This window comes from Rhodnius prolixus, unplaced genomic scaffold, assembly GCF_049639745.1.
Source record: "Rhodnius prolixus isolate KJV_2025 unplaced genomic scaffold, Rpr scaffold_1, whole genome shotgun sequence".
In the NCBI taxonomy this organism is placed as follows: Eukaryota; Metazoa; Arthropoda; class Insecta; order Hemiptera; family Reduviidae; genus Rhodnius; species Rhodnius prolixus.
Window position 1 is genome coordinate 22095630 of NW_027411581.1, and position 27847 is coordinate 22123476.

At 32.0% G+C, this 27847-nt stretch overlaps 1 long non-coding RNA gene across 1 annotated transcript in view; it reads right to left on the bottom strand.

Moving 5' to 3' along the window:
- Positions 1-1360: 1360 nt before the first annotated feature.
- The window catches only part of LOC141457690 (uncharacterized), a 34572-nt gene continuing 8085 nt past the window's right edge, over positions 1361-27847 (bottom strand). Inside the window, exon 4 of the long non-coding RNA XR_012460455.1 lies at positions 1361-1595. This is a non-coding gene — a long non-coding RNA (uncharacterized lncRNA). The remainder of the gene's footprint in view (positions 1596-27847) is intronic.

Sequence of the window (27847 nt, forward strand, 5' to 3'; positions counted from 1 at the left end):
CTATGCACTGGCAACGGCTTAATATGAAGACTGCACAAATACTTCATCGAAGTCAGGATTATCACAGAAACTGTTTTCTTTTCTGGATCCCACCTCACGACTACTTTCAATTGAAATTGGAAAATTATAATTATTGAATGTTGTTCCATTTTGGCGGGAGTGGCAGAGTGATTATAAAGTGAAGAGAATATTTACGGTTAGACTACGTTCAATTCTTGAGCAGCTACAGTTAGTGAAGACCCAGTAGACTCAGTGGCCTCGCTCAGAAGATTATGGCGAAGCTGTAACTAGGGCCAGATGAGTGCTAAAGTAATGAACTTAACTTAATATTCAATATTGTAAGATTGTGCAATCGTAATAATGTGGTACATGTCTGTTTTAATGAGCACCTTTCTAGATCAGAATATTAAAACTCCTAAGTACCTTGTGGTATAAATAAGAGAATTGGTGCCGTTCGTGACTCTCCAGTTGCTTGCTAATGGCTGAAAGTTTTACGGAAGGGATTAGGCTGGCAGATATGAAGCCATTTTTCTCCCTGAGTAGAATGAAGAGAAGAGATTTTAAGTAGAATCAGAATGGAGATAAGAGGCTTGGGGAAATAGTTAACTATCTAGATCAGTTAGCCTGTTTCGCTAGTTCTAAAGTGCTAGGAATGGCATTCCTTCTACGATAAGCTAATGGAGCGTAGATATATTTTTAATCATAATCATAGCATGACTAAAAGACAGTTTCTAGAGGGGGAGATTTAAGGTTTTTTTTTTCTGGATTGGTAAGTAGAAGGAAATGATAAAGCAGGGAAGAGCTTTAATAAGCCGATCAGAAACTCCACCGTGGAGGAAGGCACAAGTGTGGTGTTCAGCGAATGGATAGAAATAGGTGGAACAAGCCCAAGGGTTTGACGAGCGGCCAAAACAGAGATATTGCTGACTGCTTATACAAACGGGTTTTCTCAGGATCAACTTTTAGGTGCGGGAGATAATGATAACAAAATATCAGCACTTTTTCGGGCATGACATAAGCAATGACTTAATTCATTAACAGTTTGAATTTCTGCCTTCTAATGTCTTCATTTTTGTCGTTCATTATTACGAGAAATTACTATTAATAAAACAAATTAAAAATCTACATTATGTCAATGACAACATGGCTTGATTGTAACAGATTTCATTGTAATTACCCTTAACACTGGTAATACTCGTCACTCACTCACACTTCCCACGTAAGTACCATTAGTTTCTTGCATATCCAATTTCACCTTTAACATAGCCACAAGGTATGTGTAATTTATTTTCTAATATTGCATAATTTCATTGAAACGTTTAGCATTTAGTGGTACTCTGTAATCCAACATAATAATCTTGTCACCCGAATACATTTACGTGTAAAACCTTAAACTCTGGTTAAATTGTTTTCTAACTCTTCACGCATTCTAGTTATTGCTGAGTAATTGATAGCATTATAAAACTTTGCGTGTAAATAATAATCTGAGAACTTAAATTCTCCGACACATTTTTATTTTCTAAGAGGAAATAGCCAAATCTTATCAAATTGATATTTTAAAATCGTGTTTTTCCCTTAAAGATCTTTGATATCACCTAAAAAAGAAAGAAAAACATCTACTGTATTAATGGTTATGGTCAGGCATGAAAAGATGTCAAATATAAATAATTTGAAGGAATAGTGTTAATTTAGAGAGTATGCTTTGTAAAAAAATAAAAATAAAAACAATAATTAAAACCCTCATTTTGCACCCTCACCATTTCAAGAGGTGTACAATTTTTACGCTTATCCTAAATTTGAGGATGAAAATGTACATGCAGTAACATACAGAAAAGGAAACAAAATTTACAAAATAAATACGTCAAATGTTAATTTAATATTTATACATAATTTTTGATCAATTTTTTATTTTCAGTGAATTTTTGTTTTACAGACAGTCACTCTCTCTCTCTCTTTAATCTCCATCTTTAATTATGAAATTGCAATAGCAACTTTAAAACTGAATTATAATAATTAAAGCAGCTATTCAAACAAGGCGCCAATTAATGTTTAGTTATATTTATTATAATTTAATTTAATAGTTAATTAATAACCCAATAATTATTATTGTAACTAATTAGTAAATATTTATACCTAAGGTTTTTTTATTTGTTTTAGCTTATTTCTAAAGGTTCACTGAGCTTATCATGTTTAATTTATTTTATTTAACGTATTGTTTTCATTGTCCTTAAGGGATATTGTCCCAGGACAAAAAAAAGTTTCTTTCTTTTTTTCTATAACACTTTCACACTCACAGAAAAATGAATACTTCTAATTTATATTAAAATCAAATCAAATATTTCTAGAGGATTCCAAAATCTAAACTCTGCATTTTAACACCCTTCCTCACTAGAAGAATAAGAGGAAGTGCTCTTCTAAACCACTTCTCTTTCAGTAATGCAGAACTGTATGCAATAATTATTCTTGCTTGTACCTTTTTATTCCTGGTTTCTTTCATTTATTCTATCTTAACTTTACCTGTGCTCCCTCTTTCTACTCTTTGATTCAGGTTTATGGAGTTGGTAACCCATCAATCATTTTCATTGGATCCTACTCTAGGATGAAAAGAAAGTGGCAGGTCTAAGAAAAAATGTCAAATATTTTTTCTATAATTTTTCAACCTTTTCATCATACTCAGTTCAACTAGGAGGCTGCAACTATGTTATAGACGCCCAACGTACCCTGAAAATAGTCCTGAACCTGGACCACTCCACCTTACTGACTTTCTGGATTAAACTTATCCAACATCAGTTACGCACCTTTGGTCTGAAAACGTTACATCCACCAGTACTTTCCAGCTCTTAATTTTTTAGATCAACTTTTTAGAATCTGCAGTTTTATTGATGATCTCATATCTACTTTTAATTATAAAAGTAGTTTGATACCTTAAAGTAATAGTATCTTTACACAGCAAAGACTGTAAAAGCTTACCAACTATAAATAAAATTAATAATAATAATTAAATAATTGGCCCAATAAAAGCAATCCCAAACAAATTTGTGTGGCTGATTGGTCATTATAGACTTACAAAGACACTTCTTATGAACAATCTTCTTAGAACAAACGTAAACTGTTCCCAGGAGAAGAAGAACTTGACAACTTTTATTTGTAGTAATTAATTTGCTTACTGAATGTTTTCAATCACTTAAAAAGATAATTTCATCCTACCATTGCATTTTCAATGAAAAACAATAGCATTTTCTGCTGAAAGCTAGTTCTATTTACTAATTATATACTATAGAATTCAGTTTTATTCCTAAAACCACAAAAATTATAAATAGACATGTTTCATGTTAAATTAAAAACTTGATTTCTTTAACTTGCTGCTGAATGATTTGGATTTTCACCATAGAATAATAATCTAAATTAAACTAAATTTTGTGAATTATCCCGATTGTACATTCATATTTTTATAAAGAATATTTTTAAAATTTATTCAGATAATCCTTAACAAAAACTTACAGTTTAAAATGTTAAGTATAAGGGTTGATTAAACGCCAAAAGGTACACAAATCAGCGAGTACCCAACATTTCATCAATACTTCATTAATAGTTAAGTAATTCTACTGCATTAATTTTCATTAATAAGTTATTTTTTAGAATTTATTAGATGTCACAGACCCTTATGCTGGCCATTTTCGTCTACAAAATATATGTTCAAGTAGCACTGTAGATTGACTGTAATATCTAGTTATTTATAATAATCAAACTATTAATTACAGGTTAAAAAGAAAAACGTTATAAAAAATATAAAAAAATTATGAGGCTAAAAAATTCAAAACTTCTTTTTATAAAAAACTTACATCAATGATTTTGTTTATTTTATTTGTTTATTTTTATTTTTAAATAAAAATCGTCGGTTTAAGTTCATTCTTCGATTAAAGCAATTGTTATTTTATGAAGTAGTCAAACGTTTATAATAATAGGTAATAATTATCTGGCTTTATCGCAAATAATATAGTTTTCTTCAATTACATTCTCAATCTAGGTATTCATCCCACAATGTTGTATATATGTAATATAAAGTAAATAAGATATGCATATTTTTAGGACAGCTAATTATTCCAGTATTTTACTATAAGTAAAATTAGGGGGACTAAATTAAATTACAATTGAGAAATGAATAATTTTTGTTGAATAATCTACTTGTTATAACTGTGTGTTATTTGTGCTCACGAATATTTCGGTAAGACGAATTCAAGACAGTAGCCGACTCTAACTTTGTCTTTTTCTACTTTAACATGCATGTACATATATATGTGACTTATCATAATTATAACAAAAAAATATTATAAATGAAGTGGCCAGAAGGGTCTGTGACATCTAATAAATTCTAAAAAATAACTTATTAATGAAAATTAATGCAGTAGAATTACTTAACTATTAATGAAGTATTGATGAAATGTTGGGTACTCGCTGATTTGTGTACCTTTTGGCGTTTAATCAACCCTTATACTTAACATTTTAAACTGTAAGTTTTTGTTAAGGAGTTTTTTGTACCTTTTGGATAGATTTTCCTTTTTGTCTATTTCGCAATCTTTACAGACTTTTTTAAAATTTGGAATAAGCAATTCTATCATTATAATCTGATAAGCTGTTAAGTCGGAACCGTAACTACCACTGGAGGGATCTTTTTAAAGAATGATTATAGTTGCGTTCCCATCCATCCTCAATAACAATTTTTTTGAAAAAGCGTTTTGAATAACATAGGAAGGTATTTGTACGTAAATAGGAAAATTAAACTGCGATTTCAGTACTTCCTTTTAAGAGGAGTAAGAAAAATAAACTACGATTGCAGTACTTCTCCCTAAAAGGCAAAGAGGCAAAGATTTTTTAATCGAACGTCAATTCAATGATTTAAATCGGTTCACTCATTGATAATTTAAACGATTGCAGTACTTCATCTTAGTAGGTGCAAGAGCATCAGCAACGTAGAGGAGCTTTAACCACTTATTCGAGCTGAATTTTATCAAAATCGGACTAAGCGTTATAGAAATATTGGTAATAATAGTTTTAGAAAGGGCCTTATTTGGGTGGGGCAAACTCCCCTCCTTATGAGGCACGGCATCGAGACTTTTAAAGTGCAAATCTGTACAAAATTTCGATTCGAATGACACTTCATTCATGAAAATCGGTTCACGTGTCGATAATTTGCAACGATCGCTATACTTCCCCTTAACAAGTGTAAGAGCTGATCGCCGCTTTAATGTTACGTAGGGGAGCCCTAACCCTATCATCCTACCAAATTTTATCAAAATCGGGCCAAGATTTACGGAGTAATTAGTAATAATAATTTTGGAGGGGGCCTTACATAAAGGGGGCTATCTCCTCTCCCATTCGATGTACAGGGTCGAGACCCCCAAAAGGCACATCTACATAAAATTCCGAATCGAACGATACCTCATTCATGAAAATCGGTTCGCGCGTTTAGGCGCTACGTTGTTTACAAAAAAGGTAACAAGAAGAAGAAGAAGAAGAACAAGAACAAGAAGAACAAGAACAAGAACATTTTTTGAAAAAGTCGTTTTTGCTCATTTTTAGCAACTTTTTTCTCGAAATCTATTAGATCTGGGTTGTTGCAAAAAAATTACAGTTATAAACGAGGGTTTGCCCTTTATTTTAAAGAAAATTTGGGAATTTTCTTTAAATCTTACTCCAAACCCTCCTTTATAACTGTAATTTTTTTGCAACCACCCAGATCTAATAGGTTTCGAGAAAAAAGTTGCCGAAAATGAGCAAAAACGGCTTTTTCAAAAAATCTTCTTCTTCTTCTTCTTCTTCTTCTTCTTCTTCTTCTTCTTCTTCTTGTTCTTGTTACCTTTTTTGTAAACAACGTAGCGCCTAAACGCGTGAACCGATTTTCATGAATGAGGTGTCATTCAATTCGGAATTTTATGTAGATGTGCCTTTTGGGGGTCTCGGCCCTGTACATCGAATGGGAGAGGAGTTAGCCCCCTTTATGTAAGGCCCCCTCCAAAATTATTATTACTAATTACTCTGTAAATCTTGGCCCGATTTTGATAAAATTTGGTAGGATGATAGGGTTAGGGCTCCCCTACCTAACAATAAAGCGACGATCTGCTCTTACACTTGTTAAGGGGAAGTATAGCAATCGTTTCAAATTATCGACACGTGAACCGATTTTCATGAATGAAGTGTCATTCGAATCGAAATTTTGTACAGATTTGTACTTTAAAAGTCTCGACGCTATGCCTCATAAGGAGGGGAGTTCGCCCCACCCAAATAAGGCCCTTTCTAAAACTATTATTACCAATATTTCTACAAAGCTTAGTCCGATTTTGATAAAATTTAGCTCAAATAAGTGATTAAAGCTCCTCTACGTGGCTGTGAAGTGCCATCATGCTCTTACACCTACTAAGAGGAAGTACTACAATCGTTAAAATTATCAATGAGTGAACCTATTTACATCAATGAATTGTCGTTCGATTCAAAATCTTTGCCTTTTAGGGAGAAGTACTGTAATCGTTGTTTATTTTTCTTGCTCCTCTTAAAAGGAAGTACTGAAATCGCAGTTTAATTTTGCTATTTACGTACAAATACCTTCCTATTTTATTCAAAACGCTTTCTCAAAAAAATGGTTATTGAGGATGGTTTGGGGACCGCAACTATAATCATTCTTTAAAAAGATCTCTCCAGTGGTAGTTACGGTTCCGATTTAACACCTTATCAGGTTATAATGATAGAATAGCTTATTCCAAATTTTAAAAAATCTGTAAAGCAGACGTAACTTTGCAAATAGACAAAAAGGAAAATCTATCCAAAAGGTACAAAAATCTCCTTAACAAAAACTTACAGTTTTAAAAGTTAAGTATAAGGGTTGATTAAACGCCAAAAGGTACACAAATCAGCAGTTCCCAACATTTCATTAATACTTCATTGATATAATTTAAGTAATTTTACTGCATTAACTTTTCCTTCACATTTTTTAGAATTTATTAGATGTCACAGACCCTTATGCTGGCCAGTTCATTCATAATATTTTTTTATTATAATTATGATAAAATGAGTGATGAATTATTCTGAGTAGTCACATATACATGCATGTTAAAGTAGAAAAAAACAAAGTTAGAGTCGGCCACTTTTTAAATTTCAATTACGGAGGATTCAAAACAATATTTCAGTCTTAAATTCGTCTTACCGAAATATTCGTGAGCACAAATAACATACATTTAATAACAAGTAGATTATTCAACAATATTTACTCATTTCTCAATTGTAATTTAATTTAGTCCCCCTAAATCTCCTGTCCCTTTTTCACCTGTGATTAATAGTTTGATTATTATAGATAAATAGATATTACAGTCAATCTAAGTTATATGGTGTGCTACTTGAGTAAATATTTTGTAGACGAAAATGGCCAGCATAAGGGTCTGTGACATCTAATAAATTCTAAAAAATGTGAAGGAAAAGTTAATGCAGTAAAATTACTTAAATTATATCAATGAAGTATTAATGAAATGTTGGGAACTGCTGATTTGTGTACCTTTTGGCGTTTAATCAACCCTTATACTTAACTTTTAAAACTGTAAGTTTTTGTTAAGGAGTATTTCATATTTTCTCGTCATACCATTTGTGCAAATATTTTTCATGGGTCGTAACTAATGTTATACTCATATTATTTTACTCAGAATACAATATTTTTGAGTGGGCAATCGTAAAGAAATGAATAAATAAAAGTTAGTAAAGCCAACAATTTTCTGTACAAAAGTCAAGGCAAACATACCAAAATAAATACCCATTTGAAGATACTTTTAATAATATAAAACTTTCCGTTCCTAGATTTTATTACCTAATAGAAATATGGAACAAAAATAGTTATTATAAACAATATGAAATATAATGAAGCCAATACCGTTATTATAACACTCCTCAATGCTTTGGGCAAACTCTCCTTGGGCCAAAAGTTCTGTTTCTACTCTGAGGAAAAATCTCAAATTCAGCAAACCATCCCTTTATCCCTAAGTTTACCACCTAATCTCTTTCACCCTTCCTAGAGGTTTTTCCTCTTCCTCGCCCTCTTTTTGTATCTTTTTTCCATTCTCCTTCTTCCATAGACTCTTCAATTTCAACTTTTATCTAATTCTTCAACTTCGGCATCTATGTTTAGATAATTTTTGACATCTTCTTTATTTGCTCCCTTTCTACTATCTTCTTCGCGAACTCTACCCCTTAGGTCTTTTCCGTTACTGCATCTTTATTATCTGTATTCGATTTCATTTCATTTTTGTCTTTAACTGTATTCTCATATGGTTTATTCTTCGCGTCACAATTATTCTTTGTAAACAATGTGATAAAAATATAATGGACCCACTGCCGCAATTATTGTTTTCCACTGATACTGCCCATAAGTTTTCTCTTTCAAAAATTTCCATCACTGATTATTTTATTTTTCACTTAATATAAATTGATTGTAAAAATTAATATTTATTATGTTATACTTTAACTAATTTTAATCCCTGTTTTAGAATTGTTTTTGTTTATACTTTTGTAACTTTGCTGTAGATTTCTGTTCTTGATACATACAAATTACCGACTAGACAGTGGTAATATGTTGGTTCCCGTTATAGAGGAAAATGAAGGTAGAAGAAGGCTGAGCGATAATAAGGTAACTGTCTCATAGTTCTACCACCATTGTTCTACGTTGAAACACTCTACTTAAACCTAATTATATATGTCTTTTTGTACTTCAAGACGTTAACACTTCTTTTACATTATGTTGGTCATATCTTTCCTCCTGGCTTCAATTTTCCAATGGAACAAAGTGAATTATATGATAAACCTAATCACAGTTTAATAAAACAATCGCCTGAATTTTTAATCACATCTGCGCACATTTCCTTACAAATTTAATTAAGGATAATGGATTATTTATGAGTTCCAACAATATAAAGATATAAGACTGACATTAGAATAGTTATCTTTCTTTCAGTTTATCTCTAACTTCTGCGGTCTGATGTTCTCTCTTTAGGTAAATTTCTAAATTCTCTAATTTTCTGTTTGATAAATGCTTAGTTTGAACCCAAGAGTAGCTTTCATTTTCCACTGTAAATAGAGATTTTTAAAAATTTCGTACTGCTTGAAATTATATTATTTTTCCCAAAGATAAGAAATGTAAAGTAGCACACGTTAAGAAAGATTTGATCTTTTGATAAAATCTTCCTGATATTAATAATTCATTAAGAAAAACCTCGCTGAAGTATTTTTGAAAAAACAAAATTAATTGATGAAACATTGAAGCGGGACTTTTCCATGTCAGTAAACCCGCTAAATTTAGGTAAATGGCACATCTAATGATACTAATAGTTAAATTAAGTTCGATGTTAAATTTTGGATATAACATTAAAAAAAAAAAAAATTGTTATTGAATCCTTCTCTTCAAATTCAACGTTACGCTTTTTCGTGCAGTTTTTGACGATCAACCCTTATACAACTGTCCTACCGGACAGTTTTAATAAGTGACTAGGGAAAGAAGAGTCACAATTCCTCCTGAACTACGATTGAATTCAATGTGCTTTGACAAAGTTTTAAACAAAAGTGAAGTTTATGTCCAAATTCAATTTAAACCTTTAGGCAGACGTCCAATAAATTAGAATGAACTGAAAAAAAATTCTGTACTTTTGCATTTTTAGCTTAATAAGTTTCTTTAAATTTGCAATTTTGCTCATAAAATTAATTACTATTATTGGTACACTGGTGATGAGATCCTACATTACAACGGTACCGTTAGAGGGTAGTTTTCTTCGCTCTCTGCAAAACTTTAAACTAATCTTTCAAATAAAAGATTCAAAAAATGTATTTATACATAAATTTATGCCATGAAAAATATTACAATGAGGTTCTAGGCTTGTTGGCTACAATAACATACTTGTTTGTCTCTTATCTTATATTTTTAAATTTGTAATTTTGCTCATGCGATAGTTTTGGTTTTCGACCATTATTAATTGATGATTACGAGGAATATTGAGGTGAGGCCAATAAATTCTTCTTTTTTTTTTTTTAATAATTTATTTAGTTACAATCAACGCAATTTGCGTTATAAGCAACAATAATAACAATAAATAACATGCACATATCAGAGTGGAGAAGTTACCCAGCGGTAACACTCCAAAAAAATTCTAACTTCTACTGACTCTCTTCATCAGAGAGGAGATCGCCAGGCCACTGTCTTTTAAGACGTCTGGAAGTGTTGTCTGGAAATGTTCTTGAAGATAGATGTTGTACTAGTGGATTGTGATGTGTTTGAATGTTAAGATGGAATTTTCTGTTTTTGCAACTTGTGTGACGAAAGGAATATTCAAATCTGGGTGAATGGTTTGATTGGTGACGTAGAAAGGAGCGTTTACTATAGAGCGAAGAATTTTAGATTGCAAGGATTGGATCCTTTGCAGATTTTAGCGTTTGGTTGAACCCCACAGTTCGATGCCATAAGCCCAGACTGGCTTTAATATACTTACATATATAAGTCTTTTGTTGTCCAGAGTGAGTTTTGATCTGTTGTCTTTTCAGTTGTCGGAAGCGTCTGTTGAGTTCTGTTCTCTTAAGTCGAGTATGAGGGTTCCATGTAAGTCTTCTGTCAAGGTAAAGCCCAAGGTAGCGGACTACGTTGACTGCTGGTAAAGGAATTAAATTGTAAAAGACAGGAGGAAGAGTGATGCGTGAAGGTAATATTTTGAGATTTAGTTTCGTTCAGTTTGATAGCCCATTTTTTGAACCAATTTTCTGAGGAGGTGAGGTGAGACTGAAGGTTTCTATGAGCTATTATTGGATCTTTGTCAGTAGATAAGTTGGCAGTATCGTCAGCATAGGTGAGAAGAGTAGTTTGAGGATGAGTAAGTATGTCTGAGGAGTAGATTGTGTACAGAATGGGGCCTAGTATGCTGCCTTGCGGAACTCCAGCGTCAGCATGGCTGAATGGAGAAAGAATAGTTCCTACCTTCACTCTAAAATGTCTGTCAGTCAAGTATGATTTCAAAATGAGGAAATAGGTGGCTGGAAGGATAGCCTTGAGCTTCCAGAGAAGTTCAGTGTGCCACACCCGATCGAAAACCAATAAATTCAAAAAAAAATTTCATTCTTCATACCAACGTTTCGGTCAATTTTTTACCTTCTTCAGGGTATTTTAAAATTTGTGGAGAATAATGTTAAGCTACATTATCATAACTGTTGAACATAACATGTTATGTTATACCGAAACGTTGGTATGAAGAAAGAAATTTTTTTTTGAATTTATTTACCGCACCTCAATATTCCCCATAATTTGCTCATATGATTATTAATCATAGTTAAACCAAGAGAACTTTTATTGTAATCAATAATAATAACTAACTAGGATAGGATTGTGATGGCAACTAAAGTGCGATCTATCCGTTATTTTCCTTTTTTTGAGTTATGCGTATAGGTTCGTCCAAATCCTGTTGCTCGCCCGCTCTTTACTTACCATTATTGCGTTTCAGAGGCAAAAAATAAGTTCTTTATAGAAGATAAAAAAGATTTCCCAACGAATTGCATCAAAGAAGTATATTTTACATTACTTTACATTTCCTTCTTGCATTATTTTCCTTTTTGCTTTCCGTATCGTTAGTTCCCTCATTTGGATGAATTATAAACTATAACACCTTCATTTGCAAACTATAAAATACTATATCAAGCGTGCAATCTCAGTATAGCGATTTAATAATATTTAACCGTTAAAGATTAAGGTGAATGAAATTATATCCTGCGAAGCTTCAGCAATTTACCTCCCCTCTCGATGCGTACAATTAAACAACATTCTAATTAACGACTGAACCACTGAACCTTTAATTCAACAGTATCTTTTTGCTCTTAAGAGAAAGTATTCACTTAAGATATTTTTTCGAATTTTATAAATGAAAAACAGAAAACAACTACAGTTTAAATCAGGTATTTCGTTTATGCACTATCAATGTAATCAGATTCAAGTATGTAATTTCCCTCCTCCCATCTGTTTGCCTAAACCTCACTCCTCTTCCTACAACAGATTGTGTTAAGTACCTAGGGACTCTTCATGGACAAAAGCCTAACCTGGTTCCATACACTAGACTTTACAGATAGAACTAAACAGAGGATTCAAACTTCTCTTTAGACTTCTTAACAAACGATCGAATCTTTCATTAAAAACAAACCACTTAGCTACACTATGATACTCAAACCTGTCTGGACATACAGAATGGAACTTTGGGGCTCAACCAAAGCTCCCAGAACCTACACAATCTTTTCAATCAAAAACGCTCCGTAGAGTCGCTACGGCCCCTTACTTTGTTTCTAATTCCTAATTAGTATGGAGATCTCCTTGTTCATAAATTCTTAATGAAAGCTATTTCTAGTAATATCAAATCGACTTATTTGCCCTTTAATACAAATTATTTTATTTTGAAATCATTTTTCTATTCTGAAAACTGGTTTAGTTTGGTGAAATGTTTACTTTTGTTCTTTTGGTATCTTGCTGTGAAGAGCGGAAGTCTTAAAGGAGAAAGTAAGTAATTAATTTTGTTTCACAGTCATTATTTTGATTCAAATTTATATGAAAGAAAGTTTTTAAAAGGAAATTGAAGTTTATTTTTAGAAGATGCAAAAGTTTTATGCAAAAAAAAAAATTATTTTAAAAATCACTCCAATCACTTCCTCCAACAGTTTTATTGCATCTAGCTGCCTTAATGATTATTAAAATGTCTCATATTATTAAATGTGAGGGCCAAAGTCTCAGTAAATGTATAAAAATGTCATGTATCCATAATAAATAAAGGAGTTGAAAGGACAGTACTACGAGGGTATTTAACTAACTGTGAGAAACAAGGCCTGGGAATGAGATATTCAAAACAGAATATTGATTTTGCATAGTAACGTGTCTCTATCCACTGTTGGCTTGAGGGAAATCAAGACAATTTGTTTAAATAATTAGTCTATTCACTAATATTATTCAAATCTATTCAAAACAGATGCGGGAATTAGTTAGAGATTTGATAGATAGATAAAGAGTTGATATTCGGAAAATAAATATATATATTTTAACAATAATTTAGAATGATTTAAATTGTAACTAGAATGCACAACTATAACGACGTTGAATAGATATATGTTTAAACACTTAGATAGGGACGCGCTCGCGGTGTAACTCGCTGGTAGAATCTTGAGGTTACGGTGGTAAAAATCTGAAGAATAATCATCGACTGATGCCCCACTTCCTGTAGAGAGACCATATATAGCCCTCACCACACATTGACAAGTCTTGTAATTACGGGTCACACTCAAACATCTCTTGCCGTGTGTTGACCCTAGTCTTGAATAGGCCGGTGAAAGGTGTTGGATGTTGTCAAAGGGCTGTAGCCAGGTAGTCACTGTATACTGACCGTATAATGACCCTTTTGAAAGCGGTGTGTCTTTGGCGGGCGGTCCCTTTTTGCCCGTGCACTGACCGCGGCACTAGCGTCTGACTGGCACCACTAGTTATAATTTTTATAATTATATTTTTTCCTTCTGTTATCACATCACACAGTTATTTGATATTTTCTTAAGAACGGCTCTGGCGATTTTCTTTGAAATCCATAACGAATTGCTTATTAAGTACTTTAGTGAAATTTCAGGGTAATCAACGTTCTTATCACATAGTACTTATTAACAAAGATAAAATGAGTTGTTAAAATTTCATGTTTGAATAAAATAGGTTCGCTGTATAAAATGAGATTTTCTTAAATATTTAATAGCTTTCGCGATTATCCACAAAAATCATTGTAGTCGATCTGTTTAAAATTGTTGTACATACTATTTATTTGTTTTTATTTAAATGACCTCAACATCTGAGGTCACTAGAGGAATTTGGACCTTTTTTTAGTGTACTGCCACTCTCTGGAAATCTTTCTCTCGTTAGAGCCAACACTATCTATTACCGGATAGTGAGCTGTCCCTACAAAGAAAAGAAAAAAAAATCTAAGGGCTAGCAACTGGATTCGGGCTCGGGATCTCCACGTGGAAAGCCAGTACGCTACCCTCATTAGCCAATTCATTCCATTGTACTTATTATTGTATTAAGCGAAACTTTTAGTTTTGCTTGAATATCTATTAGATCGAACAAAATTATGCTTTCTACCACAGATTTTTCTTAAAATGAATTTCATCAGAACTATTTATTGTGATTTCAAACAATTTTCTTTTTCAGAAAATTTATTTATGCTGAGAAAGCCTGTTATAATTTTTTACTTTTCCGATCTTTAGTTTTTCCTAGAAGATATTTTGTAAATGGTAAGATGTTCAAAGTTGATATACGGTTTAGATAGGTAAAACTACTGGTTCAGCAAAGTTTCTACAAAAATCCATCAGCTAGAAGACAACCTATTAATTGGTTTCCTACTGTTTCTGCCATTTTACAGAAAATAATTATATTAGATGAAAAAAAAATTCTTAAAACAAATTATTATAATAAAATGGCGGGAAGAAGGGCACGGGATTAACACCGAATTGCCAATCCGAAGTCAATTTGACTCCAAAAAAATAGGAATGGTCTCTGTTTCCCCACATCTCAGAGCTATCCCAAAATGCTCTTAGATATGCTATCCCCACTCTCTCACCATTCGATAGTCATGAGCTAAAGACTATGGAATTCTTAGTTTCTTTTTGCAGATTAGTTTACTTGAAACATAAGAGTCATTTTGACTCCAGATTGGCATTACACGTAAATAAATCGGAGTTATTTCGACTCCTGATTGACAATATAAGTAGATTTTCTCTTATTAACTAAATGCTTATTTGCTAAATTTACATAATTTTCATAGAAAGTATTAAGGCACAAAAAATAAGCCTCTTTCTAAAATTGATTTTCTGTCCGAATTGCAGCAAAAACTTGCAGCGATTAATGCAATTATTAGTGTAATTTCCGATCAGTGTCAACAGCGCACAATAATTGAAAAAATAGTGAATGTAATTAAAAAAATGAAAAAGTCCCTGATCAGAAGGCAGTCAATCAGGGTTCTAGAAAATACTGAAATTACTGCGATCCTAAGTTGAAGTTAATTCCTTCTGCGTGAAATGTTAAAGCCGATTTGTGGACAAAATTTGTTTTTTCGTTCTTAATTCCTATTCTTTCTCATCCTTTAATGTAAATTTTATTATTAAAATTGAAATCAATGTAAAAAAAAAGATAAAAATAATTTATGGTGTCAATTTGACTCCACATTGGCAATAACTGACTTAAGTTCGAGCATTGGCAATGCAGTATTAAGAAGTAGTATATACTTCAGAGTCGGTGTTCTAGCTAGTGTGGGCTAGCCAAGGAGAATTAAAAGTTGGAAGCTAACAGGTAGTGCTAACTATGGACGATGCCCTCAGCTTAACCAACCTAACGTACAGACGGTGTTAGCGTTTATTGCACGCTCTGTTTACCGTTCAGCCGTTCCTCTCGTCAAGTACTTTGGCCCCCGGTGTATCCCCCACTCTTTTCCAATTAAATTCATTATGTGCTGCCTAATTAGTGCTCTAAGTGCCGCCATCTCCACATCACACATTCTCTCAGCAAATCTTTTACCAATATACACACATAAACCCGATGGGTGTGTGTGTGTGCACACGTTGAAGCATCTTAATGTTAAATCAACCTTAAGAATACAATTAAAATCGTGATGGTAATGGTAATTTATATATATACGATATATACCATATACAGGGTGTTCATTTTAAGACGGCTCAAATGCATTTCATGCTTAAACGGTTAGTCTGAGCGAAAAATGGTAGAGGAAAAATTTGTTGCCCATCACCTCTAGTTTCAGAATATGTGACTTGATTTTAGATTCCTGCCCACATACGCGGCTGACGCGCGACCAAAAGTAATAACATACCTCGGGCTTTTTTTTTTTTTTTTTTGTAAAGAAAACACTTTTTCTGACTCTGTAGAGCACAAAAAGAATACTTTTATTTTGACTTTTTTTCACTACAATTGAGTCAGAGAAGATAAAAATTTTAATAATTTTCTTGAATTTTTATCAATATGTTTAGCATTCTGTTAGCTTGTAAGGTTGTTATTGACAAGGCTAAAGTTTTTTAGAGAAGGATCAAAGAGGAGAGGTATTCGAAATTGATCTCTCCATCTTTGTGAAGGCCGTCCTACGCTTTTATTGCCAGTAGGTCGATAGTTCAACATGTTATGTGGAATTCGGATGATTTAAATCTTCTTTCTCTTTCTCTTAACGTTACGAAAAACCAAGGCTTGAGAGCTTTACCTAGGAGTCACTCTCCAGAATTAAGAGTCTGATTAAACGGACGGGTCTGGAGGTCGAGCTCTTAAGTCGGGGAGCCACTATAGATGCAAAGGGGTTGCAGTGGCGTAGGCCTTGAGGCCGCCCTACTTTAATCTATTCTCTTAACATTACCTCTGGCAGACGATCACTTTCTCGGTCAACTTTTAGGCCATCCAAAATCCCACTGTCAGAGGGTAGTTCCAGTAATCACTTAATGGGAATAAAAGGCCTTACGCAGGAATCATGCTATCTTTTTCTGTCAAAGGAGCTAGTGAGCTCCATCCATTGCCACTGTAAGGATCAAATCATCACCATAAGGTATAAAAAGTATATTATTAAGAATCCCAATGTGGCTATGAGGATGCCGCCGTTGTCAATCAAAATCTAAAAGTATATGCCACGTGATTGGGAAATGTCCCAATCTTTCCCGTAAAATGGGACCGACCAATCATCATAATGTTTTGAAAATTGTTCATCAACAATTGATCTTCAAATTTGAATTAATAAGCAATAAACGTGATCTCTACTTAAAATCTAAAGCTGCGCTTGTGCATGGCCACAGCTAACACTAGTAGAACCGGATCTGTCATAACAGGCTAGACATTGTTCTGGAATACAAGCTTAAGAAGCAATTTGATTGAGATCAAGTTAGTTGATGTCGCACAGAACCTTTCAAGTACTATTGCCAAACAAGAAAGCACGCCGATCTTTCTGAAGAAATCGTTGGAGTGATGCAAGTGGAGAATGTAGAGGTTACTCCATGTGAATACATGTGAGATCACACGATTCTTTAAAGAGCATTTTGTTCCGTTAAACCAGAAAGCGCCTGATTATTTTTAAATGATGGAAAATTATCAGTTATGCCTATTTATAAAAAATGTCAGATGTCAGTGATGTTCAGGTAGGATTGCTGCATTTTCTATTTTTTGAAGAAAGTACTATGCATCGAGAGACAATTCCAAATTATGTAAAAAAAAACAAAATCTATACATTCATTTTAAATAAAATTTGACTAACAATAACCATTTTCAATAGTACTTAACATAATAACATTATCAACTGTAGTCTATTACAGATTACACAGTATTACTGTTGTGTGAATATGAATGAATGGCCATAGGACAGATATGTAAAAGAGGCGCATAAATATACAAGAATGGAATTGATTGCGAAACTTGTAAAGTGTGCACGTGTTTATGTATTATGCTTAAAGTTCATTGTCCTAAATCTATCACTTTGGGGACTCAATTTCATAATTACAAAATTAATTTAAATAATAGTTCATAAACATGTTTAGAGTCTTAGCATTGTTAATGACTATTACACTTGACGCTAAGATGTTCTGTCTTCTTTGAGACTGATCCGTAAACCGTCAAAAGCCCTGAAAAATTTAATCACATTTCAAAGCTGAAGGGGACCTTATAGCTCATATTGACCCCTTAACCTTTGACTGAGAATCCATAAAATGCTCTTTGTTAAAGTTGTCAATTGTTTATAATTTATTAATTTTTATGTATGATGTATGTATGTACGTCTGATATATGTATATAATATTTGTATGTATGTATAATATATGTATGTGTGTATAATACATGTATATTCTATAAATTATTATATGTTATGTTATTATTAAATGTTACTTAAATTATAATTCATTGTAACTGGGTGATTGCCCGTATTGTAAATAAATAAATAAATAATTGATGGCGGGAGAACCAACAGTGTACAGATTACAGACGGAGGCTATGGTGGATATGACTATATTGGTGCCCTGTACTTGGAAATAGGGTGCGGCCCTTAATAGAGGTTCGGCCCGCTTACGCTATCACTCATTTCCGCCATATTCTCATGCACTTGAAAGTAACATTTGCCAAGAATTAACTTAAAACAAATAAAATAAAAAGAAATTACTAATTTGTTGAATAACATGTTTTCTAATACTTTATCTCAGATCCAGGCGATTTGCAATGAATCGTTTATCGTCTGTTATCTTGATAAATTGATAATTTTGTATTTTCATTTTAGTATTAATACAAATTTGCTTGACTTATCGTTAAGTATATAACATAATATTATAGGCCCAAAGCAACTATTTTTATAGATACTTTGATAAAATCTTGATTACCACTGCATTACCAATCCGAAGCCAATTTGACTCCAAAAAAATAGGAATGGTCTCTGTTTCCCTACATCACATAGCTATCTCGAAATGCTGTTAGATATGCTATCCCCACTCTCCCACCATTTGATAGTCACGAGCTGAAGACCATGGAATTCTTAGTTTCTTTTTGTAGATTAGTTTACTTAAATCATAAGACTCATTTTGACTCCAGATTGGTAATATAAGTAGATTTTCTGTTATTAACTTGACTCCAGATTATTGCCTAAATGCTTATTTGATAAATTTACATAATTTTCATAGAAAGTATCAAGGCACAAAAAAAAACTCTTTCTAGAATTGATTTTCTGTTCGAATTGCAGCGATCCTAAGTTGAAGTTAATTCCTTCTGCGTGGAATGTTAAAGCCGATTTGTGGACAAAATTTGTTTTTTCGTTCTTAATTCCTATTCTTTCTCGTCCTTTAATGCAAATTTTGTTATTAAAATTGTAATCAATATAAAAAAAGATAAAAATAAATTATGGAGTCAATAGCTGACTAAGTTCGAGCATTGGTAATGCAGTGTTAAACGATAAAAATGCAATAATAATGGTACATATACCTAACTTGCTAAATGAACAAAATAGTGGCTTGGTAAACTTAATTTTTATAATTTCTTTAAGATCTTTGAAATGTACTCCAGTTAGTACGTATCAATATGAGTACAGCTCTTATTGAGCTGACCCATATTTTACTGCGTTTGTGGCGTTGTCGCTTTTATAAAAATAGTGACTTAAAATCGCCCTAATTTTCCAGAATCAACTTTGCCCTTTTTTAAGAATCTTTGATGCAGCTGAAAGTAGTGAAACTTTTGAAAACAAATGAAAATAAACAAAAAGAAACGTTTGGTGAACTGAACAAAATTCGGATGGGATACAGACTATTTAATTTATTAATTTCTTAACTACTGCACAGTTAGCAGAAACTTGGTAATAACTGCCTCCATCAAAATTCAGTTATAAGATGGTTGCGGAAATAATTGAACTTGATGTTCAACCATCTTAAGTGCTGAAGTTGTTGCGCTTACTTAAGTAAAGTATTGTACATAATGTTTCAGGCCATTAGCTTGGTTTCCTCAATCTTCAACTTAGTAAATCTTCTTTGTGATGAGTTAACTCACTTAAATTATTGTTTCTGCCGTGTTCGGTGAAACTAGGAAATTGAACAATAATTTCACTTCATAAACTTTTAGTACTTAACATTTTTGTGTAGGAATCTTCTGCATTCTTTTTCTTTTTAGCGCATCAGCTGCCACGCATCTCAACTAATTATTATGATACTACACTAACCAATCAACTGCCAATCCTGTATCACCGGTGAAATGGCACCTATTCACTTCGTCTTGCATCCAACACAGCACCTAGTATTGTTATTGTGTAATTTTGCTAGCATGTATTGTTGTCACGGACTACATTTCCGTTTGCAATGATATATTGTATGTAACCGTATATAATATATAACTGATGTTAAGCTATACGGTCTATTATAAATAATGAATAAATTATAAATTAAGGAATACATGCTCTACTCCAAAGAAGAATCTACATCATTTATTAATTTCTAACGGCTGTTGCAACAAATTTCCCAAAGTTCTAAGTTCAGTAATCTATGTCTTAGATGCAACCGGTCAGCCTAAATCATAGATGATCTGTTTAGTGGTGCGTTCTGGTGATAATTACACCAAACACTTTCAATTTTAAAAATTTTGTTTTAAACTGACAGCAGAGTAGGGATGGAACGTGATAGCAGATGAGAACAATCTATTGCCCTGTAGATAATTTCATACAATATTTTAAGTGCGCAAAAATTTCATCTTTATTGCTAGAGCGTAGATTTAGCTCACTCTCATTAAGAGGAATTCGAGAGCTATCATTTATTCTAAAAAAATAAAAAATAAAAACTCCTCAAAAACATATTCTACACTCTCTCCAATCGAGCAATATGCAGTACTCGATACTCGTGAAGAAAGAAGTATCATATGGAACAATTTAAGAGTTTGGTATTATTGGAAATAAATGGTTGTTCCTCCTAAGATTAATATATTAAATTGTAGAAATATATTGAGAGGTTTTCGAAAAGAAAATATACAAAATCAGACAACTAAAAGTTAAAGGTCGAATAAAAGTCATTATTAGCTCTATAACTGATTCCAGTAAAAAACCTCAGAGCGATTGAAAGATTTATCTTTTAACAGTCAAAATTTTTTGCTAAGAAAAGCTACGTTCTTTTGGAAAAACTATTGCAACCAGCAAATCTTATTGAATTTTCGCTTGTATTAAGGTGCACTGAGAATAAAAAAATGTTTTTTCAAATTCGTCTCACTCTTATGAGTAAATCTGTCTGTGTGCATATGTGCGTGTGTCTTCTGTAACATAAAACTGTGAAAACTTATATAAAATTCAAATTTGATATTTTGCTTAAGTAAGCCGCAATGGAGCTTACCATAAGATTTTAGTCAAAATTGTTTTACCGTTCAAAAAATACTACTTTACATTGTTTCAGTTTTTGAGATTCCATCGAAAATGCTACTAACGGTTTGCTTTCAATTTCAAACACATACTGGGCATAAGTAGCTCAATAATTTTTATTTGATTATTTACGGAAAAATTTGACCAAGAAGATTCCTGCGCGTGGGAATTGTTTAGATATTTCTCTAAGGTGACTGTTCGGCGGAATGAAACATCAATTACTAATTATAATATTATGTAACAAAAATTTCTAATTTAAAGAAAATCTGCCAAAAGTGAGTAGATTTTTTAGTTTGTAGTGATTTTTTTCGAACTGTCTCTATAAAGTAATCTATCTTTTTAGTACAGTTAGTACTTAGCGATAAAAGATACTCGTGTTATTGTTCTCACCAGATTTTCATTGTAGCAGAGAAAATACTTTGTCTTAAAGAGTGTGTCGCTTTATAGACCCCTACGGAAATTAACGGGCAACTTGTTGGCCTTAATGACTCCTTGAGGGGATGAACAATAAGGAATGTAACAGTTGGAGATCTGGATTTTATGGCATCCCAAAACTTTCACCTTTATTTTTTAAAATTCTCAGCATTTATTGCACAGTTTGTGGACTAACATATCCCTGTTAAAATAATATTCATGTTTTCTACCAACGTTCTTTTTTTAAGCATTTCTATTGGTCCATAATACATTTATTTTTGTTTTTTTTTAATTAAAGCGTGTTAACATCTAATGTCCTAGCGGCCTGGAGATATCTCAGTGCACTGTCAGCCTTTGGAAAGTGTTCGCTCGTTATAAGCAACGTTCATCATCATAGAAACAGGTCCTGTAAAAGACCCCAAGTCTTTAAAAACAAACTAAGGACGCTGGATGTACACGAATCCAAGATTTCCGAAAACTAGCCCCATGGCACCATTTGAATGCTCCGTGGAGTTACGCGAAGTTTGGTTTCTCTGTTTAAACTTTTGGTTGAGTTGCCAAACAAGTAACTTTATTCTTAAGTAGATATACTCTGATTCAATATCTGTGAACGGAACTGTACACAGATTGTAAGCAATCTCGCTGAATGATACCTGTTCTCTCCTAAACAATTTTATTTTATTTTATTTGAGCAATTCTGGAGATCCTTGAAGGTCTTCTGGGATAATATGGTAATTGCGTTTCTCATTTACATAACAATGGAAATTTTAATTAAAATTTCTAACTTGATAGTGAATCTTCAATAAAGTAAAGAGTCTGGAGATGGAGCGCTCTAGATTTTGGTTTTTATTCAAATGGATGAACTCCATTGATGATTTGCTTCATTCTTGGGCTGAGAATTTTCTAAACACTACTTGAGTTTCATTTTAAATTTAAGAAACCCCCTTAATAACTGAAACCTTTCCCTTTTGAGGATAATCAATTTGACATCAACGCTTTACATCACAATGACATTAACATTGGATCAGGATATCAAGTACAACCATATCTAACATTCTATTGTCTATGATTACCTGATGGATGTTGCAGGACAAATTTAAACCAGATGAAATTGTGGTTTTAAGAAGTAGCAAGATCGTGGTTAATGGTTGGTTAGTCCCACAAGCCCACTTATTGACTGTAAAGAGACTTTTAGCATTTGGTTTTCTCAGCTCTCGCCAATGAAAAAAGGGATTGATTATACATTAACTTGATGTCGAGAAAAAAATACTTAAATAGTGTTCTTGAAGAACCAGTGTAATAAACTGGCAATGAATCTGACTAAGAGACAAGGCCCTTTAGTCTCCCTTTCAACATAAATTCGGCCGAAAGAGTGAAGATAATCGATGCACTCAAAAATCTGATATCAGGTCTCATCTCTAGATTGTATTATTTACATTAGACGCAATTTGATACCTATAAATAAAATGTAAATATGTTTATATTAAAAATTATTTGATTTTTTCAGCAAGAACAAATAAATTAAAAATATACAAATGTGATAAGAGTGATAAAAGTGATCATGTAACAGAATAAACGAATGAATCATAAAGATATCTCTAATTTAAACAGTCATTTTTCAATCTAAAAAATCAGATTAATCGGCAATGCTATGATACTCATTTCTCTCTCCGCTGATTCATTAACTGAGAACTGCCTAGATTTCTCAGAAATTCTATACTACATAACGGAAAGTAATCGATACATAACAAATAAATGGTGAGAGGGAAATAAACTAGCATTTGGCTACACTAATCATAGCAAAATATAAAAATAAAAGGAAAATTGAGAACTTTAAAAAAAACAAAAATCTGAATACTCACTCTATTTTCTTATACCGCAGTATATGTAATTAAATTTACAAGGATATAAATTTCTTAAGAATTTATACGAATCATTTAAATCAATCTCAATCAATTTTCACTTTCACTTACCTCGGTAAATAAACTTTTCAATTTCAAGTCAAAGAAGAGTATACAGTTTATTTATGAAGTTTGGGTAAATAAAAAAAGTATTTAAATTTCATGGAATGAAAAAAACCCACTTGCTTTGCAACTAATGTCAACTAATAGAAATAAGAAAAAAATACTATTTTTTGAATGAGTAAGAGAAAAATGGAAAGTAAATTAATATTTTACAGACAAAACTCAACAAATAAGCAATCAGTATTCAACATAATTATGAAGTTATTTCATCTTGAACTAAACTACCAGCAAATATGTTATCATAGATTTGTAATTTTACTATTGGTGAGAGAGTACAGCGATGATGAATTTTCGAAATTTAGTTTTCAAAGAAAATATTCGTTTTGGAGTCCTTTGAGTGAGAAAAATTGGTTTGTAGAAATAGGAAGTGTGCGTGCGTAAAAAAAAATCACACAAAGCTGAAACTCATTTTTCGATTTGCTGAAACTGAAACAAAGAAAAATCAAATTTATAAGGTAATCAGCTGCCGTCGTTGGTAGGTACTTTTATCGATCACTGTCTAAAGTGCAATCCATCTCATATGTAAATCTAGTCTCCCGTTTCACAATTCAGATTTGTATTGGTGAGGCTTGACATGAATCGACCTTGAACTGTGTATAAAAATAAATTCAGTCGTACAAAACACATGAAGATCCAAGTATGTACATTATCACAGTTTATATAATGCAAAATGTTTGTAGAGAATTCGAAGTGTAGTTTTTCTGCAACTGATTTCTTGTCATTTGTTTTGATAAAATTCAATTTTTCCTTACTAAAATTATGACTATTCTAATACAAATTTTCTTGAAAACAAACTTGTAAATAGTGTAGAAGGTGGACATTGTTTCAAGCCTCTTGCCAATGTTCAAGATAAGTAACTTCTTATTCTATGCCATAATGGTGTTCAATCAGAGCAATTGTACATAAAACTTTTAAAAAACATTAACCTAAAACATTTTTTTCAGAAAAATTCGATTAATGGCATTCTCAAAAGTTTTGAATTTTTCTCTGTATCCTCACTTTATAATCTCCTCAATTCTTTGCTAAATTTCAGATTTTGGCTAATTGAATCTCTTAAACATTAGAGTAGGTGGTGATTGATTATTAACTTATTTTCAACATTTCACCAATTCAACAATTCTCAACATTTTATTCTGGAAAGTTTATGAGAAATTTAATGGATAAAAGTGTAAAAGTTACTGATTGGAGATGGATCCGTCGATTGATGGAGGCAGATAAGATTTCAACAATTATTTCTCAAATTCAGTTTTTATTATTTTTTAATTTCTAATTTTTGTATTAAAAAAAAAACAACAATTTTCTCTAAATAGTTCTCCGTTTTAGTTATTTATGTTATCAACTTTGATCCCTTACTACTCAAGCTGCTTTGTATGGGTATTTCTTTTCTTTTCGTAATTTCTGGTTATTATTTTGATTGTATTGGTTGTTTATTAAAATGCAAATTTTTTTTATTAAATTATTTTTGAGATTAAGAAGCGCTCTGTTATTTATTTTATTTGATGGTTTTCTCTAAAAGGTTCTATCTTTTATGTTTTTATTCTTCCTATTTGTTTATTTTGTTGTTCTTTTCTCACTATTTTTTAATATAACAAAACAAATTAATATTAATTATAATAAAACTTAAGTTACTAATAATAAAGAGAGAGAGAAGTTTGAAGCACTAAGTGAAGACTAAATAGTAAAGAATAAATAGCTGATTCGAAACTAATCAATAGCTTAAAGTTAGATTTATTCAATCAGCATCTTAATGATATTGATTTGACTAATATTAAAGCTCAGCACTTCTGATCACTTTCTGCTGGCGTAGATAAATAACGAAAAAAAAATGCATCTAAACCGAACTAACCAATTGAAAACAAATCTCTAAGCACTGAGTTGCAAATAGAAATCAGGCATCAGTTAACAACGAAATCTAGAATACAGAAATCTTCATAGGATTTTGCTTTCATTAAATAATGTTTTTTATAAGAAAATTCTATTTAAGGCAGCTCTAGAGAAAGGTATGGGAGGCAGACATCCGTCATTTCTTGGTCATTTCAGTGTGACGCTCAACTTTAAATTCTATATTGGGTAGAAATGAATATATTTCGAAATTCCTGTCTACCATCCTTGAGAGCTGTAATAAGAGAGTGTTGTGTTTGTATTACACTAACTGAAATGTTGTTCAAAAACATCAATTACAGCTGAATTATACGATTTAATAGAATTTTTGTTTTCTAGTACTTTTTTTAAACTATTTTTCTGTTAAAAAGGTAATTTTTAGAAAAGATCTGGTGTACTTGAATATCAGGCGTCAACAGTCTGAATTGCTAGATGAAATGGTTCACACTGTATGACAGTAACGAAAATATTTTAGATTTACGACGCCTATTATTGAGTAAATATTAGTAAGTGTTTTGTGAAAATATCTTAAATACAGACTGACATAGAAAGGTTTTCATCGGATTATCTGTAAAAGGACTGAGGAGTTTTAGTTGAATTCTTATTGATTCCATTGTCACTTCACTGACGACAGAAGGTGTTATCTTCAGCCAACACGACCCACTACTTATTAGTCAAATATTATCCAATAGCTGTCATCTTCAGGCGTTGTTAGTGGACGTTGCCCAACTACCATATATTTTATTTCTTATAACATTTTTAAACCTTTAAAGACAAAGATTTGTGCCTACACATCTAACTTAGTCGACAGCAAACAAGCTATCTCTTTACTGCAAGTGAGGAAAAGAGAGCCCTTTATAAGTTGAGCATCAAATACTAATTTTTTTAGATTTCTTTGATAATGTAATTTTCCATGCACTTTTCACTATTAAAGTTCAATTTCAAAGTTTATACTAGATTGTTTGTAAAACACAGGTTTCACTTTTGTTAACTAGATTCAAATTAAAATTATAGAGCAGCCAACTGCTTTCTAACAGTTATTTTTATTATAATGTATTATTATATTAATATTATTACAGTGAACTTTTGGGGACATAGAAAATCTTAGAGCAGGCTGGGCTCGAGTCTAGTATTTCCAAGTGGTATCATAATTAATTTGACACTTAGATTTCCATTAGCGCCAATTTTTGTTTTATTACTTTGTTGTTTTTTTTATTATTGCTGTGTTTAGGAGTGAGATAAGTGAAAGAGAGAGCTTCGAGGATCTACTTAATTTTCTTTGACTTCTATAACAGATTCTCTTTGAACATTCAATGGAAAACGTATTTTAAAATGGTACTAGTCATATTGTCATCTACAACTAATGATACGCCTTTCAATGAGAATTAAATATACAAAATTGTGAATCTTTTGAAAAGTCATGCTTTCCTTAATTTTCTCAATAGTTAAATCACGGGGATTTCTGTTATGCGATTTTGGAGTGGTGATGTTAAGCCTGCGTCTGAAGTTCTACTCCAAAACTCTATAAGATTGTCCAGTCTACAGTGTTGATGAACAAAGTTAATAAGGTAGTGTGGTAGAGAGAATGATAGTTCGAAAATGCGAAGTTCGAATATAAAAAAATTATTTTTATTTAGAAGAAGATTTCTTACATAAAAAGTAAAGTAATGCCTAATTTTTCAGGCAGGCTTTATTCCAGCTAATAAATTAGGCCAGCGAATATTACATGTTTCATTTTTCTTTTACTTAAAAACCATTATATAAATTGAAAGGCCTATGCCAAGAATCGAACCCAGAACTAACCCTCTAAACACAACTAAAGGCTACTGCAGTGGATATGCAATCTATCAATAGTCTATACGTTTCTGGTGGAATAAATGAGTAATCGAAACTGATTATGGTTCAGTTATTTATCTACAGTAAATTATGTTTTTCATTATACATATAACGGTTATTCTATTTTCCATCAACCGGTGCTACTTTGGCCCGCTTTTCCACGCTTTCCTTGTAAGAGAAAAACAAACAGAGAAAAGCAAGGGTTTAAAATTATTTTTTCTGATACAAAGACTTTTTTTACATATAGCCTGTGACCTTTTCTAAAACTTCGATTTTGAATTTTCTCAGTCTGAGCTACTTTGCCTCATTCATTCATTACCATTTAAATTAAATGAACTTCTTATTGTGGCCCCATATTTAAGGTTATGCAACAAAATGACACCATTAATTTTGAAATAATAAAAATAATTACACTTAATCTAAAATAAACACTTAAGGAATATATCACTCCAAACCATTTAGTTTATGATAAAATCATGTTAAACAAGCTTAAATAAACATAATTTAAACAATGAAGCCTACCAATTTGGAAGGATTTCTTTAGCTCTTAATTTTGGCTTATTCATATTCTAAAAGATCCTGTTTTTTGTTTTTAATAAACCGAACCTACCCCGAACAGAGGAGTGTACGTAAATGCAGAAAACTAGGATGTTTGCGTAAACGACTTTTCACTGATATCAATTATTAATTTTCTCAAATGACAATTTTTGGAGAAGGAACAAAAAAAAAGTAACCATTTTAGTTTTTAACAATTATTATTTA